A 16,971-nucleotide genomic window follows, 5' to 3' on the forward strand; every position below is an offset into this window, starting at 1 on the left:
GCTCATGAAGCCCTAGATATGAGATTGTTGCTACATAGCTCTGGATATTCAGAAAAATACTGGGCCACGTTGGTCTGCATCTCTAATGCTTAGGGGTACTCAACCTTGACCCATCATGTTTCCCAGTGGACAGACGGCATCATCCTTGAGGAGGGTTAAGAAAGTGATGGAAGCTCCCAGGCATGATGGGGAGCCATTCAGCACCACCTGCAGCTTCTCTTCCCAGCATGGAGCTCCCTGTTTCTTCCTTCTCTTCTTGGGCTTATATGAAAGGGCTGACTGGGGCCCTTGGGAACCAGAAGTCTTAGAGCATTCTAGTCACGACTCCTTTGGATGCAAAGAGCAGAAATCCCCAATACTATAAAACAGAAAAGTCAGGAACTGGAGCTAGTTTCTCCAGATCATAAGTGCCACATGGACTGTCTCTCGACATCTGCATCTGACTTTGTACTCTGCTCATATACTCCAGCCAGCTATCTACTTACTTATCTTGCACAACAGCCAACATGGCACCCTCCAATTCTATACGTATCACGACTGTTCATCTGACATTTACTAACAGGCCTAATTGCTCATTTCCCCCAATTGCAGATTTTCTAATATGATTGTTCTAAATTGTCATTTGAGCAATAGCCATCTCATAATGGCGTGTGTGTGTGTGTGTGTGTGCATGCACACAAGCACTTGCATGCTTAGTATGATATATGTAGGTGCCAACAATAATAAAGATGGAAATCTGTAGCATACACTGGGGTAAATTAAAGAGGACTATGGATGGACTGGTTATAAAAAAATCTACCTGGATATAAAGTGAAACCCAGCTCAACTGGGAAGATGTGAGAAGGAAAGCAAATTTAATGATCACACTAAGAATGGATTCTGAACTCTCAGCTAAAATTTTGGAGACAGAAATACAGGACAGGTCAGAGAGAAGAGGGCAAAAGGAAACAGAATGGATGTGGCTCGGGTGCAGACACATACCTGATGGTATAGCTCAAGAAGCTCATGTGCCCTTGGGATCTGGGCATCTTCCATGCAGGTCTGCAACAGGGTTGGACCCTGGTCTGTTCTCCCTGTTAGTGCAACTTGAGCGGGATAAAAACCAAAATGCCTCCTCAGGAATTTAAGTATATTAGACTTTGTACAGATTGATATTGGTGCACACATTTGGACCAGATTAAATCATTCACTCTTCAATTATGTATTTAGTACTTGCGATATGTATTGAACTACACCCCAGACTTTGCTGGGGATGCAGCAATGAACATGTCTATTTGTTCTGATTAGGGTTCAGAGACTCAGACTTCAACCTAGAAGGAGTACAACATTATTCAAAGGTGACAATGACCTGAGAACTTTCAAAGGAGAAGCTTTGGGCAAGAGCTTGAGGAACACAGCTAGTTTAGGCTAGGAGTCAAGGTGGGCTACCTGGAGGAAACCACAAAGGCTGCATAGGTGCATAGGGAACAAGAGTGTCCCAGGTATGGGGAGCCAGGTGCTTGAAGCCTAGTGGCAAAGAGAGCAGTGCCTGAGGAACTACAGCACTGGCTGGGGAGGAGGTAGAGAGGAGAAGGTAAAGGCAGAGGGACCAATACAGAGGTCACGCTAGGAGGCAGTCACTAGATACTAAGGGCAATGGAAAGGGGTAGAAGAGATTAGTGTGTCTCTTGGGGACAGGAGCCAGGCACTATGAGGAGGGAGCCATGGCACCATGAGGGCAAAAGAGGATTCCAAAACAAGAAGGGTCTGTGAGCAAAGCCTCATCTACTTCACAATTGACCTAGGGGCCCCATGTTCCCACCAGTCAACACAGCTATGCCTGGGTATATTCAATTTCTCATGTCTACACCTACATAGCATCAGAAGCATTGGTTCTGCTATATAGCCCTGGTCTCAAATGCCCCCTCAGAGGCCCTACCAAAGGAAGCCAGAAGACTATAAGACGGCCATTAGAAACAACCAACCAAATTCCATGCCCCTTAGTGTCAGGCTGTCTGTTAAAGGAGGCAAGAACCCAGTCCAGTTGTGTACCACTCAATAGTTACTTACAACTCGACATGTATATGGACGGTGTTGCAGAATCTCTGATGATATTCACACTTAGGTCATTGAAACCCTCAGATAATTGATCTTATTTTTAGCCAGGCTTTTAAAATTTATTTATTTATTTGCAATTCCATAGTAAAATATTTACTTAGGCTGCTGAATTTTTGTATGAGAAAGATACTGTTATTCCTTACTGGGACAAACTGTGTGCTGTGTGCTTTTCTGATGGCACAGAGAAGACTGCTCTCCAGAGCCCTCCTGACTTTCCCACAACCTGTCTTGGAATCAGAGAACCAGCAGGAAAAGGATGGAGTTGGGAAAGGTTGATGAATTTATGTTTCATTTTCCTTCTCCGCTTCTCCTCCGGGAGGTGTGAACAAATAATGAAACTGCTAAAAAGAAAGGCAGTGTGAAAGATAAAGAGGCTGCACAATTGGCCCTTGAAAATTCAAACTCCAGATCATTAGCTGTGAATCTGAGAGGAGGTGTTGAATATTCATTCACACGATCGTGCACATTGCAGCCAGATTTCTTTTCTTGACACAATGAACAGTGTCCTGACACCTCTAGACCATTAGGGTGCTTGCAGAACCTTGCCAAGGTGACAACAAGGGAAGGGACTTTCACCACCACCACCACCAAAGTGGCGCCACCTTGCAAAATTACATATGCCATCTCCTGCTACAAAACATAAACTAACCACCGCATTTAAGAAGTTCCATTCCACCCCTCTAACTGTCCCCTGTGAATTCTGAGTAGACAATGTATTTTCCTCCAATCTGAAAATGAGCCTCAAAGTTTACTGTTTAATAACTAAGCAACTTAAATCAAGATATATGTTCTGCAGTACAAGAAACATCATTTTAAGATACACAGAAACTTGAAATGTAATGGAAGTCTTTAGAGAAGAATGGGGAGAAAATCAGACATTTGCATTTTATCTTCTTGAGAATCATACAGCATCTTCCTCATGGTTTGGGACTCGACAGATATGGAAGAAGTGAAGTGTCATTCCAACACTCCAAGCTAAGACATCTATCAAGTGTCGTTTGCATGAATAGAGCATACTGAAGGTAAGCAAGACCCTGGAGAGATATTCAGCAGAGTGTATTACTCTGAAAGGAAAGAATTTAAACTTTCCAAGAAGGAAACAACCCCTACTCTTTGCCAGGTCATTCCAAAGTATGCACTGGTCCACCCTCCAGAACCCTCCACAGTTGGGCTGTGCTCCAGGGAGACATTGTTAGAGGACAAGGAGCACAGGCTGAAAAGAAGCAGACTGAGTCTCCGGAGCTGCATAGAATCTCAAGCAAGCTTTACATCCGTGCTGTGTGTTTCAAGGAGATCTATTTTCATTCTCACTTAGGTTATATCAGCAAAGAAACCATGATCTCTGAGAAAATCTTTTTCCTTTTTTAAACTTTAGTACTCATCTTTTTTTTTAATTTTCTTTTATCCAAAGAAACCATTTTGTCTAAAGTTACTCAATATCCATTGGGGAAATTTTCACTTGATCCACTTCTTTGTTTATCAGAATTCTGTTATCTTCTATTTGAGGACATGATGGCAGCAAAAATACTGTTGTTAAAAAAAAGTTAGTGTTTGAAATGAACCCAAGTCGATAGCTCCCTTATTGCTGAAGGGAGGCTGGTCAACAGTGGTAGCCCTCTTGCACCGTCGTATTTTTAAGAGCATGTAATATTATAGTTGTTTTCTCAGTGGTGGCTTCAAAAGGGTCTATAGCGAGACTACATTTGAAAACCACATTTCTCTTGGTGCTACGGGTCAGCTTACAAAAGGCAGTTAGGTAGGAAATGCTATCCAAAAGCGTATGATTGTGTAAACAGACACTAATTATAGATCAAAGTTTAGTTACAGGTTTTGCTTTGTAGGATGACCTGAGCCAAACTCGTCTAGTGAGATAATCACCTGACAGACACCAGTAAACTAACCCAGGCATGTGGACGTCCTTCACTGGAGCACCTGTGAATAGACTATAACCCAGTATGACCTGGAAGTACAAAATCGAAGACTGACCTTAAAGCAATCAGAACTTAGATGTAGAAACACACATTGTCCCTTTCAAAATGGACAGTGTTGCTATTGCTCAAAGTACGTTTATTAACTAGTTTTTGAGAATTGCTTTTAAATCCTTTGTGACACATTATTTTTAATATTTTATGCAGAAGCTAATAATATTCTCAAAGGACAGATTTAACACTGGGAACAACTGACAGTTGTTTGGAGGTGAGTGAGGCCTGTGGCAGGAGGAGAGGAGTCAATGACTAGGAATGGCTCACTTGGCTTTGAGTCCAGCCCTGTCACCTGCAGTAGTGAGATCATGGGCAGGTGCAAAGGCTGATCTGGCCTCATCTGAAGCAGAGTCACTCACTCGTTCCACTGTCTCTAGGTAATGTTCTTTGTTGAGCAATCACTATAGGGACAGAGAACAGGAGCTGAAGGATGAAATAATTACCTCTGACTCCAAATTTCGGCCTTAGATTGATGATCCATCTTTAAAAAAATAAACAAAAATAACAAGCTCAGTGTATACTAGCATTAATTAATAAGTATGATTATCTTGGGTGGCTTAAACCTAGAACATAGAGAGACACATGACAGAGACCCAGTAAACATTTCTTGGATGATGAATGGTTGAATAAACTCTTTACTCTCATTATTAGGTAAAAAGTTTATCTTTTTTTAAATTTTTTTTAGTTATTGATAGAACTTTATTTTTATTTATGTATATGGGTTTGTAAGTCCCTATAGTCTTACTAGGTAAAATTTTAACTTTTTTTAATTGACAAAGGTGAAGCATCAGACTCATTTCTGGTGCATTTCTGATACCATTGATCCTAGATTGATTTATTTTCTTGCTTTCTCCTCCCTCATCCCCTCTCTCCTTCTTTCTTTCTTTAGTTTTTCCTTTCCTTCTTTTCTTTCTTTCTTTTTTAACTCGGGGCAATGACTTGCAGTTCTAGCCATGTATCAAAATTACATGGAGCTGGGCATGGTGGCCTAAGCCTGTAATCCAAGTGACTTGGGAGATGAAGGCAGGAGGATTATAAGTTTGAGGCCAGCCTCAGTAACTTAGGGAGATCCTGTTTCAAATAAAAACTTGAAAAACAACTGCTTATGGAATCTTTGAAAAGTACTGCTAGTGGACATCAACCCCCTTCTGGAAGTAGAAGCTCTAGGAAAGATTTCAGTCCCAGTGTTCAAAGTGCCTCATGAGTGATTCTGACACAGCCAGGGATGAGAACAGGAGCTTTCCATAACCACTTGTATTGTCAGAAATTTCTCCCTTATCTTAGCAAATTATACTATCTTTTCTTACAAAACTCTTTTAAGAAATATTATCTTAGCAACATCTTATTATAATCGAGATTAAATTAATATATGAAAATCTGATCCAGAGATAATTTCTCCATCTACCAAGTAGTATTGTCTTTTTAATTGAGTACCCATTAAGTATCTAACTCTGTGTTTGTTGTTTAGGTAACTATAAAGGAAATTCAAGATCAGTCTCTACCCACAAGGCTAATGTTAGGAATTGGGGAAGATGTTAATAGAATTACGGAAGGGGCTCTTGGAATACTCAGAGCCACAGAGAACCAAGGCTATCCTTGCATGTGAATTTCCTGGGGGGACGTGAACATGTAGGGAATGTTCCAGCTGGACTTTGGTCCCAAACACCACTGTAGCTTGCCCTGTGCTTCTCAGCTGGATCGCAAAGCCACCCCCAAACCCACATGATAAAATGCATCACAGCTTCTGTTTATCATTCCATACTGTGCTGTACTTGAGGGGATTACATGAAAGGAAGAAAGTGGAAAAAGGGAGTCTCTGCAAATATGGACATTGGAGAAGTAGCTCCTGACCTTGTGTCCTGTCTTTGTTGATGAGTGAAAACTTGAGCAGAGAAGGAGCAAGAAGCACACCAGCTTCTACCCATTGTGGTCTTTGGTCAGATTTTCAATTGAACTTTCAATGTGACAGCTGATTTGTGTGGGGCCTGGAGTGTCACAAGCGTAAAGCAGCTTCCTAGGAGTGGTGGTCAAGGTCTGAGGTGAGAAATGGGAAGCTTACTGCTCCAAAGCTTGCAGAGGACAATCTGGAGGGCAAAGAGTAAGGTACACATTTGCTGGATTTGCAAAGCACTGCGTACATTTATAAATTGCAGTTACTTATTTCATTATATTCTAAGAGCCTGTTTTCTGCAATTTGGCTTATTCATGCTTTGTAGAGCTAACACAGTTCCTAGCACAGAGGGTAATCAGTAATGCCTTGTAAATGAATGAAAGACCTTCATAGAAGATAATAACAGGATATAAGATTATATAAATATAACTCGTGTGTTACATAGAATACTATAGAAGTGCAAGAAAGAAATAGTTCAATGGCCTAGATAGGAAACTCTTAACAGAGAAGGTGGGCTTGGGATAAACACTTTTGCACAGTAAACGTTTTATTTATTCAAAAGATGCCTGACCTGTGGCCAGTGCTGTGCACTCTCCTGGGATGTTGGAGGTGAGTCACAAATCAGCTGTCACTTTGAAAGTTAATGTAAGTTAAAAATCTGTCCAAAGACCATGCTTGGTCAACATATAGATCATTTAGTGACATAGTTAATTTATCTTCTAGATGAACATCAGAAGAGGAAAAGAATATGATAGAAATTAGTGAACCAAAATTGCAACAGCTTATTTCATAGAGAGGGAGGGGGCAAAAATGCAGCCTGTGGAAGAAATGAAGTGAATTTCTTTGGAAAACTAAGGATAGTTTTGTTGCGGTAGTTGTCTTACATGAAAATATAATGTGCATATCCAAGGAACATAAAATATGAAGAAGAGGAATATATATATATATATATATATATATATATATATATATATATATATATATATACCTTTAAAGTCCATCTGCCCCTCATCCTTTCACCGAGTGCCTAGTCCTGGTCTGATTGTACTCCTGGTTCCCACGGGCAATGGACAAAAGTGTGAAATCAGGGGAAAGTGTCTGTAAGGCTTAGGAATAGAGGAAGAGCTCTGTGCTGCGTAAAGAGACAAGGTCATTCTGAGATAATGTCCTGATTGAGCAAGTGGGTCTGACCCAGCACATTCTAGAGTCATCTCAGAGATATATATCCACCAGGTGTGAAAGACCACACTGCTGTGCCAAGTCTGTGGAGTCATCACACCACACATTTCCCAACTCCGGTCGATTGCCTGTGATTGTGACATGCTGCAGTAAAGTAACTTTGCCCTTTGTGCCTTACTGTACCTATGCACGATTCTGTCTTGGCACGTGTCACACTTTTTTACCTCTCCCGAATCATGACTCTCTCTCTCTCTCCAGTTGAATGGTATCTCCTTAAGGGAGGTTCCAGAGCCTGCCAGGTTGTATGGCAATGTCAGGCAATTATTTAATATTTATAAACTAAAGAAAGTATGCTGTGCAGGTAGCCCATTGCTGAGAAGAAATAAATGAGGAGTAGCAGCCTCTAGAAAAGGGAATGTGTCCTTTTGCCTTATGGGGTGGCAAGAGTGTTGACCTCACCAGGCATGGTGGCACATATCTGTAATTCCAGGGATTCAGGAGGCTGAGGCAGGAGGATTGCGAGTTTGAGACTAGCCTGAGCAATTTATTTATGTGTTTATGTATTTGGTGGTTATTTCCTTTTGTATAAATTATTTTTCTCTGATATGCAGATTCTGACTCACAATGGGAGCTGGGTTTCACCAGATTGGACAGGGAAGAGTGGCAGAAATGAAGGGTGAATTGGAATGGAAAAGACATTCCCATGTTCATATATGAATACACCTTCAGTGTAACTCCACATCATGTACAACCACAAAAATGGAAACTTATACTCCATGTATGTAGGATATATCAAAATTCATTCTACTTTCATGTAAAAATAAAAAGAACAAATAAAAAAATTGTTCTAATAAATTATACATGACAGAAGAATGCTCTTCGATTCATTGTACACAAATGGAGCATAATTTTTCACTTCTCTGGTGGTATACAGAGTAAAGTCACACCATTCATGCAATCATACATGTGCCTAGGGTAATGATGTCCATCTCATTCCACCATCTTTCCTATCCCTATGCCCCCTGCTCTCCCATTTCTCCTCTTTACCCAATCCAAAGTTCCTCCACTCATCCCATGCTCCCCTACCATTATGGATTAGCATCCACTTATCAGAGAATATATTTGGCCTTTGGTTTTGGGGGATTGGCTTACTTCACTTAGCATGATATTCTCCTACTCCATCCATTTGCCTGCAAATTCCATAATTTTATTGTCTTTTAATGTTGAGTAATATTCCATTGTGTATATGTACCACAGTTTCTATTTATTTATTTATTTATTTATTTATTTATTTATTTATTTATTTATTTGCCACAGTTTCTTTATCCATTCATCTATTAAAGAGCATCTAGGTTGGTTCCACTGTTTGGCTATTGTGAATTGTGCTGCTATAAACATTGATGTGGCGGCATTTCTATAGAAGTAACGCTATATTAGTAGGAGTGGGATAACTGGGTCAAATGGTGGTTCCATTCCAAGCTTTCTAAGGAAGCTCCATACTGCTTTTCAGATTGGTTGCACCAATTTGCAGTCCCACCAGGAATGTATGAGAGTGCCTTTCCCCCGACATCTTCACCAACACTTATTGTTGTCTGTATTCTTGATAACTGCCATTCTAACTGTAGCAGGTTGAAATCTTAGAGAGTAGTTTTGATTTGCATTTTCTAATTACCAGAAATGTTAGACTTTTTTTCATATATTTGTTGATGGATTGTGTAGTTTTTTCTGAGAAGTGTCTGCTCAGCTCCTTAGCCCATTTATTGATTGGGTTGTTTGTTTTCTTTTTGGTGTTAAGTTTTTTGGTTTTTTTGTATATCCTGGAGATTAGTGCTCTACCTGATGTGCATGTGGTGAAAATTTGCTCCCATTCTGTAGGCTCTGTTTTCACCTCATTGATGATTGCTTTCTGAGAAGAAGCTTTTTAGTTTGAATCAATCCCATTTATTGATTCTTGATTTATTTTAAATTAATTTATTTAATTATTTTAATTAGGTATACATGACAGCAGAATGTATTTTGATTCATTGCATACGATTGCAACACAACTTTTCATTTCTCTGGTTGTAAAGATGTAGTGTCACACCATATGGGCAATAATATATGTACCTAGGGTAATGATGTCCATCTCATTCCACCATCTTTCCTGCTCCCATTCCCCCTCTTGATTCTTGATTTTATTTCTTGTGCTTTAGGAGTCTTGCTAGGAAAGTCAGGGCCTAATCCGACATGATGAAGATTTGGACCTATTTTTTCTTCTATTAGGTGTAAGGTCTCTGGACTAATTCCTAAGTCTTTGATCCACTCTGAGTTGAGTTTTGTGAGAGATAGGGGTTAATCTCATTTTGCTGCATATGGATTTCCAGTTTTCCCAGCACCGTTTGTTGAAGAGGCTGTCTTTTCTCCAATGTATACTTTTTAACCTGGGAAATTTAGCAAGACCTGATTAGTTAATTAATTTAAAAAGTGTTGAGCTTAGCTTGGAGTGTCCTGGGAAGGTTTTTAATAGGACTTAATCACTAGGATGCATCCCAAACATGCAAAGACCTACCCACACTCCAAACACAACTAAACCAGGAATATAAAATGTGATTTAAATGTTTTAAGGTGCTTCTAACCTTCATCCCTGACTGAAGGCCAGTGTACACAAGTCTGTGTTAGCACATCACTTCAGTTTTTAGATTTAGACTAACAAAAGAAAAACAAAAGTCCTAGGCATAATAAACTAGTCAAGTGTGATGCTTTACTGGTACACATACACCTAAACGAAAAGTGGTGCTGATTGGTAAATAGCACTTAACATTGCCCCCATGACAACTTCCAAAAGCATTGTAAATAGACATCATAGAACGGCTTTGTATTTTCCTCCACAATTTGACAAAAAGTCTGTTATTTTCTATATTCCTTTATTTCTAAAATTGAATTCACTGTTCATTTGTCACTTCCACATGTTTTGTTTTGCTCCTACAGCCCACTATTGCAGAAATAAGGACACTCAAGGGCAATGCTGTGATGTACCTGTGCAGGGGCCCAAATCTGAGTACCTTCTACTTCAAGAGTCAGAAACAATTGTCTCCAACAAGAGGAATATCTACTGGCTTGTTTATTTAACTGTTTAACAATGTTCATTGAGCACCTACTATATGCCAAATATGGTGATGCAGTGGTGAATGAGACAGTCTCCTGCCTGAGGATGTTCAAGGAACTGGCTTCAGGCATAGTTGTTTTCTGATACTCAAATAATATCATTCTCTCTCTCCCTGCATCCCTACATCCTACACTCTTCTTCTTGGCTCTTTTAGCCTGTTCTTTACACGTTGACATTTTTCTCCTCTGTCATATAAAGTCTCCCTTTAAGTTTTGGGAATACAAGCAAGCTTACCATGGGCATCCCCTTTCCCAGAGGAAGAGAGGACCACAGCCTCCCCCATAGCAGCCTCTCCTTGTGCCTGATGGATGGATTCTATTCACCCTGCTCTCGATCAGTCCTCCATGTGCCCACTCCTTAGGCCCAGGGTAGGGCAGGGATACCTTTGATGTGTAATTTGTCAAGCTAAGGCACTCTTCTGCTGTCATGGAGTGGGCAATTGTCTCACAAGATCATAGTGGAAGGGTCACAGTCTAAGAAGAGGTTTTAGATCTCAAAAAGGATGCCCAACCTACCATGTGCAATATTTTAGGAAGGAAAACATTTGAAAAAAATGTAAACATTTTTCTGCTAAGATATGATAGATTTAGCTTAATGTTAGATTATCCAGATGTTTTGAAGTGCCAGCAACTCAGTAACTTCTGTGAAATACTTTTAAATCAATTTCAGAAATCAAGAATGAAATCTCTGCTAATTTCAATATAACTGTCACAAAGTACATAGCACCTGGCCTGGGAGGCACTTTTATTTTGTACTGGGGATTGAACCCAGAGGCACTTAACCACTGAGCCACATCCCCAGCCCTTTTTATATTTTATTTTGAGACACAGTCTTGCTAAGTTGCTTAAGGCTTTGCTAAGTTGCTAAGACTGGCTTTGAACTTGCAATCCTCCTACCTCAGCCTCCCAAGTTGCTGGGATTACAGGAATTCCACTGTACCCTGCTTGTGTGGGGACATTCTAAAAAAACAAAAACACCATACAATCTGAAAAAATTCTCAATTATAAAGTAGGTTGAGGATAGAGAAGGTGGTGGTAAAGAAAAATTAAATTATATTGTGAAGCAAAAAATAAAATTATATTGCAAAGGACTAATTCCATGGCTGACACTTCAGAGATGAGGCAGTGAGTGTAAGAGATGACCAGGAAGAATTATACTTTTTGTGAAGTATGTTGGAGGAGAAATAATGAGGACAAAATTGCCAAAGAGAAACTGCAGAGAAAGAATGTGTAGGAAGGAAGAAGTGAATAAGAAAAAAGGCAGAGTTAGGATAATAACTAACAAGTATTGATTACTTATTTATAATTGATCCATTATTGATACCAGGAAGTGATCTGTATGCTGTTATCAACTTTATTTGTATTGCATAGCAACCTTCTGAAGTAAGAACTTTTAACATTCACATTATACAAAAAGGAAACCAAGGTCTGGGGGAGGTCCAGGAACTTGTCCATTCCTAGTCACACTGCTGCTAAGATTAGAGCTAAGAATGGCAGTCTAAAATCCGTGCTTATACATATAACCACATAAAAAGGAGAGAACTCAGAAATGAATTTGGGGAGGAAAAGAACAAGGCCTACAGGGTTTATCTCAGAACCAAAGATGTCTTGAAAAGTGGTGATGAATAGATAAGGAATCACAGACAGTGGTATAATAGGATCAAAGGTGTCCCCTGGGCTTGGACACAGCTAATGACTCAGCCATTCACTGAGGAGGAGGATTAGAGGTCAAAATGAAAATGTTATCGTTTGCATAGAACACATAGGATGTTTAAAATGACTTTGGTGTGCTGGCACATCTGCACACACCTGTAATCCCGGCGGCTTGGGAGGCTGAGGCAGGAGGATCACAAGTTCAAAGCCAGCCCCAGCAACAGAGAGGCACTAAAAACTCAGTAAGACACTGTATCTAAATAAAATATAAAATAGGGCTGGGAATATGGCTAGGTGATTGAGTGACCCTGAGTTCAATACCTGGTACAAAAAAAAAAAAAGACTTTGGTGTATTTTTAATGTTGTTGTTTAGAAAATCTGATTATCACTCATCCAAAGTGTCTTTGTTGAGTTGTTCCTAAAGATTAATAATAAAGGAGAAATAAAATACAAAATTCAGAGATCTTAAAGAAATGTCATTTACAGAAGAATTATCTGAATCCAGATAACTTTCTATGACTATTTAGGATTTATAAATATTTATTAGAACCATAAAGTGTCCTGAGTGCTAAGCCAGGTACTCTAGGAGTAGATACGATTGGGAAAGCATGGCAGCTGCCCCCACAGAGCTTATGGCCAAGACTCCCCTGGGTGTCGTTTCCCACTGCAGTGGCACAGGGCAGGGACATCTGTGCACAGCATACTTACTCCCTTAACACGTGTGGCTGCCTATATGTGCAATGTAGGAATAAATTTTTTCTGTACAGTGAAAAATCCAAGTCTTTCGAGATCAAATATAAGTGGAAAGAGCACTAAATTTAAAGCAAGAAAACCTTGGTTAAAAAGCAGAAGACCTTGGATAAAAATAGCTGAGAACAAACTACTTAACAACTTAGGAGAAATTCCTACCTCACAGGGTTTTAGTGAGATTGAAACAGATGATAATATTTAAGAATACTTTGTATCCTATACAAACACATAAACATCTCAAGCATTATTATTATTATTATTGTTACTGTAATTGTCAGAAAATCTTGGTTTTGCCTAGTTTAGAGAAAATTTTCAGAAAATGATGTCATGACATTGGAACTATGTCTTTACTTATGATATCTAGCAATAAAATGTGCTGTGGCATTAGACGTGAAAGCAGAATGGCTCTGGAGCTAAAGTCTGCAGTATTTAGAAGAAAAATATCAATAGTACATTCATTGTATACATACCCCAGGCTACAGGGCAAGGACGCTCTCAGCTGCCTTCCCACCACCCCTGAAGACTTATCTGCATCCATTCTTTCCTTCTACCTCCTCCTGTGATGAACCTTTCCTTCAACAGCTCACCTCAATCAACTTGTCTGATCAATTGTTTCCTCCCCCAGGGAATCTTTATTAGCTTCTTTAGCACACAAACATATTCAAGTGTCTTCCACGAAGAAAAAAGAATAAGAGGTGTCTTAGATTTCCACTGCTGTGACAAAATACTTGAGAAAATCAACTTCAAGGAGCAATGGTTTGTTCTGGCTCATGATTTCAGAGATGGTATAGTCCCTAGTGCTTTGGGGCTGTGGCAGCACAGTACATCATGGTGGGGAGTTTGCTCACCTCGTAGAGGCCAGGAAGCAAAAGAAGAAGAGAAGAGGGATGGGGTCCAAATTCCTTTAAGGGTAGAACCTCAGTGACCTAACTTTCTTCCACTAGGCCCCATCTCCTAAAGGTTCCACCACTTCCCAATAGTGCCACTGTGCCTTTAGCATGTGGGCCACTGGGGAACATTTAAGATCTACACCATAGCCAGGTGTGATGGTGCACAACTACAATCCCAGCAACTGGGGAGGCTGATGCAAGAGGGTTACAAATTTGAGGCCAGTCTTAGCAATTAAGCAAGACCTTCAGCAACTAACTGAGATCCTGTCTCAAAATTAAAAATAAAAAGGACTGGGGATGTGGCTCAGTGATAAAGCACCCCAGTACAAGACCTACACCATAGTAAAAAGTAAACTTAATCACTGTTTTTTGTTTTTTTTTAATTTGTTTGTTTTACTGTTTTCTCCCCTTCAGAGGTTAGTGTCTCCATAGATTCCTTTACATGTATTCTTTTCTTCTACCTCCAGTCCATTCTTTTTTGAGTGTGTGTGTGGTGTCAGGGATTGAACCCAAGGTCTTGTGCATGTGAGGCAAGCACTCAACCAACTAAGCTATATCCCCAGTCCCTCCTGTCCATTATTGAACTCATGGAAATCTTGAAACTGCCAGATGGGATTGACCTGGCAAAGGTAGCCAGTGACCATCTTGTCACTGAAGACTTTGGATACTTTCCTTTTACTTGATTTCTCTGTGGAGTTCAGGGATAGAGTGAGTTTAAAATACATCTGGGACTTTTAAATGGACATGTGAATGGGTATCTGCATTTGCAGAGGTAGTGCTAAGAAGAGCATTCTGGGTTCCTAAGAGATTTGGTAGTCTTGAGCAAAGCCATAGAATTTGTGGAATAAGAAGAGATAGAGGATAGGAAGGGAACCTGAGGAATAACCCATATTTAGGAAATCATGAAAGGAAATTTAGTCTACAGGGACACTTGAGATGGAAGGCATGATGGTTTAAAAATGTCTTTGAGGGATTATAGCTCAGCAGTAGAGTGCTTACCTCAAAAGTGTGAGGCACTGGGTTGGATTAAATAAATAAAATAAAGATATTTTTAAAAAATCTTTGATGCTCCTTGATTCTTTGAGAGAATTCCTTTCAAAAGATAGATCTTAGTTCTTTTCGCCTTCATTGTGGGCTAGACTTAGTCATAGTGACCATTTCTCAAGACTAGAATGTAGCTCAGGTGTTACTGAGACCTCTGAGGAGTATCATGCAAAGGATAGCTTTTCATCTTGCTTCCTCAACCTCTGAACCTCTGCTTCTGGTTGGAGTGAGCCAGCTGCCAAGTTGGGAGGTGACAGCTGCAGCCCTGTGGAAGGCCCCCTGGAATAGAAAAGCCAGCCAGCCAGGTGAATGAGCCAAGCCACCCTGAAAGCAGAGCCTCCTGCCTCAGTAAAACCTTCCGATAATTCTAGGCCTTCAGATAACAGCAAAAAACAAACCATGCTGCTCTATGTCTGAATACTTGACCCATGTAAACTATGGAATAATAAATAATTGTTATTATTTCAAATTGCTGAGTTTTAGGGTGATTCATTATGCAGCAATAGATAATTAATACAGAGGAGTCACCAGGGCAAGAAAGAAGTGAGGAGAGTTTAGGCCAGAATTTAAATTTATCTCCATTTATGGAACGGTTAATTGCTGATGGATATCACCAACTCCCTGTATTTTTTTTCTATTATATATTTTTAAATCAAGATGTCATTACATACAGCATGCACAGATCTTAAATGTTCTTCATGGAGTTTTGACAACGGTTTACACCCATGCAACCACCACACAAGATACAGAAGACTTAGTTCCATTGCTCAGAAAATCCTCTCTAGACCTTTCCAGTCAATTCTTTCATTTCAACTCCATAATCACTGTTCAAATTCTATTACTATAGATTATCTTTGATTTTTTAAATAAATTTATGTCAATAGAATCATGCAGTAGGTATTATTTTGTGTCTGGTTTCATTTATTTAGCACACTGTTAGTGAGATTAATCCAAGTCATTGACTATATTGATAGTTCATTCCTTTTCTTATTGGAAAGTCCTTTTCTACTGTCAAACATATTATAATATAGTTATCTGTTATTCTGGCATTTATTAATTAAGATAAATTTGGTTATTAATACCTCATCATATGTGGTCAAAACATTAAATTTACATGTTGAAAAATTTGAAATTATAAATACAAGGCAAATTTTGTACATAGGTAAAATGCATGATGAAATAATTGATAATCATCACTTCTAAAGAATTTCATAGGATGAGAAAAATCCCAAGCCAACTGTTGACTATAAAGAGAACATTGCTTACATGATATTTAACTCAAAAATATAAACTGCCATGCAAAAATTATAAATGGGTCAATTCTTTTGAGAACAAAATAGGCCTAAAGACACATTTCAAATTAATGATATCAAAAAATAAAATGGAAAACTATATGATAATTTTTCTTTTTTTCTTTTCTACATGTATATATGGGCACAGACATGGATCAGCATTAACCCTGGAGTCATTTTAGATATGGAGTCCAGTGAGATGTTTGGGGATAACGGTGTTGAATACGACAAACAAGTTCCCAATTATTCTCTGCAGTGTATTTGATACTCCTTTAAATCACATCTAATTGGATGCTTTTGATATACTTAAACTTGAACTTTAGAACTTTAATAATTTCTTTCTGAAATCTTTTTTTTTGTTGTTGTTCTTGGCCAATGCAAGTTATGTGCTCAGAAATGTTAGTTTAGATTATTTTTAGTTGGATTTCCTAAGGACATTTTGTTAATGATATTACTTTTAAAAGAGTTGTTATCTTCCCTAATCTAAGTTTCTGAGGCAAAAATACTTCAAAATAATGCTAAATTTGAGAATATACTAAAAAGATAGAGGTACTAAGTTTAATTTAAATTTTTTCCCTGAGAATCAAAATAATCTCAAACTACGTGTTAACTACTCTACTGCAATTTCTAGTTTATAATCTGTAAATTTTGAGTTCCGAGAATAAACAAGAATATCTGAAAACACTTTGTTTCTACTTTGCCTTTTCCCCCAATAAAATAAGTGCATGAAGAAGCTATTACATACCCTATAAAACATTGACATCATAATTTATGAATACTAAAGAAGCTCCAGTTTACTTCTGTGAAATCTATGATGAACTAGAAAGGTGATTTTTACCAGTAGAAAGGAGAGTTTTCTCATTCTATCCTTAATGACCGTCTAATTTCATTTGGAGCTTTGACTGCTCTCAATCACTAACCATTTGACAACAACTCTTCTCACCTTCTTCTTTGACTTTCCTGTAGCATTCGAATGAAAATGCCATCCTCACCACTATTATCTTGTGATATTGCCAAGGGTGATTCCCCTCAAACACGGGTTTATCCAA

The sequence above is a fragment of the Marmota monax genome, unplaced genomic scaffold, assembly GCF_021218885.2.
Source record: "Marmota monax isolate L192 unplaced genomic scaffold, Marmota_monax_Labrador192_F-V1.1 WCK01_AAM20220418_F8-fsc00012, whole genome shotgun sequence".
In the NCBI taxonomy this organism is placed as follows: Eukaryota; Metazoa; Chordata; class Mammalia; order Rodentia; family Sciuridae; genus Marmota; species Marmota monax.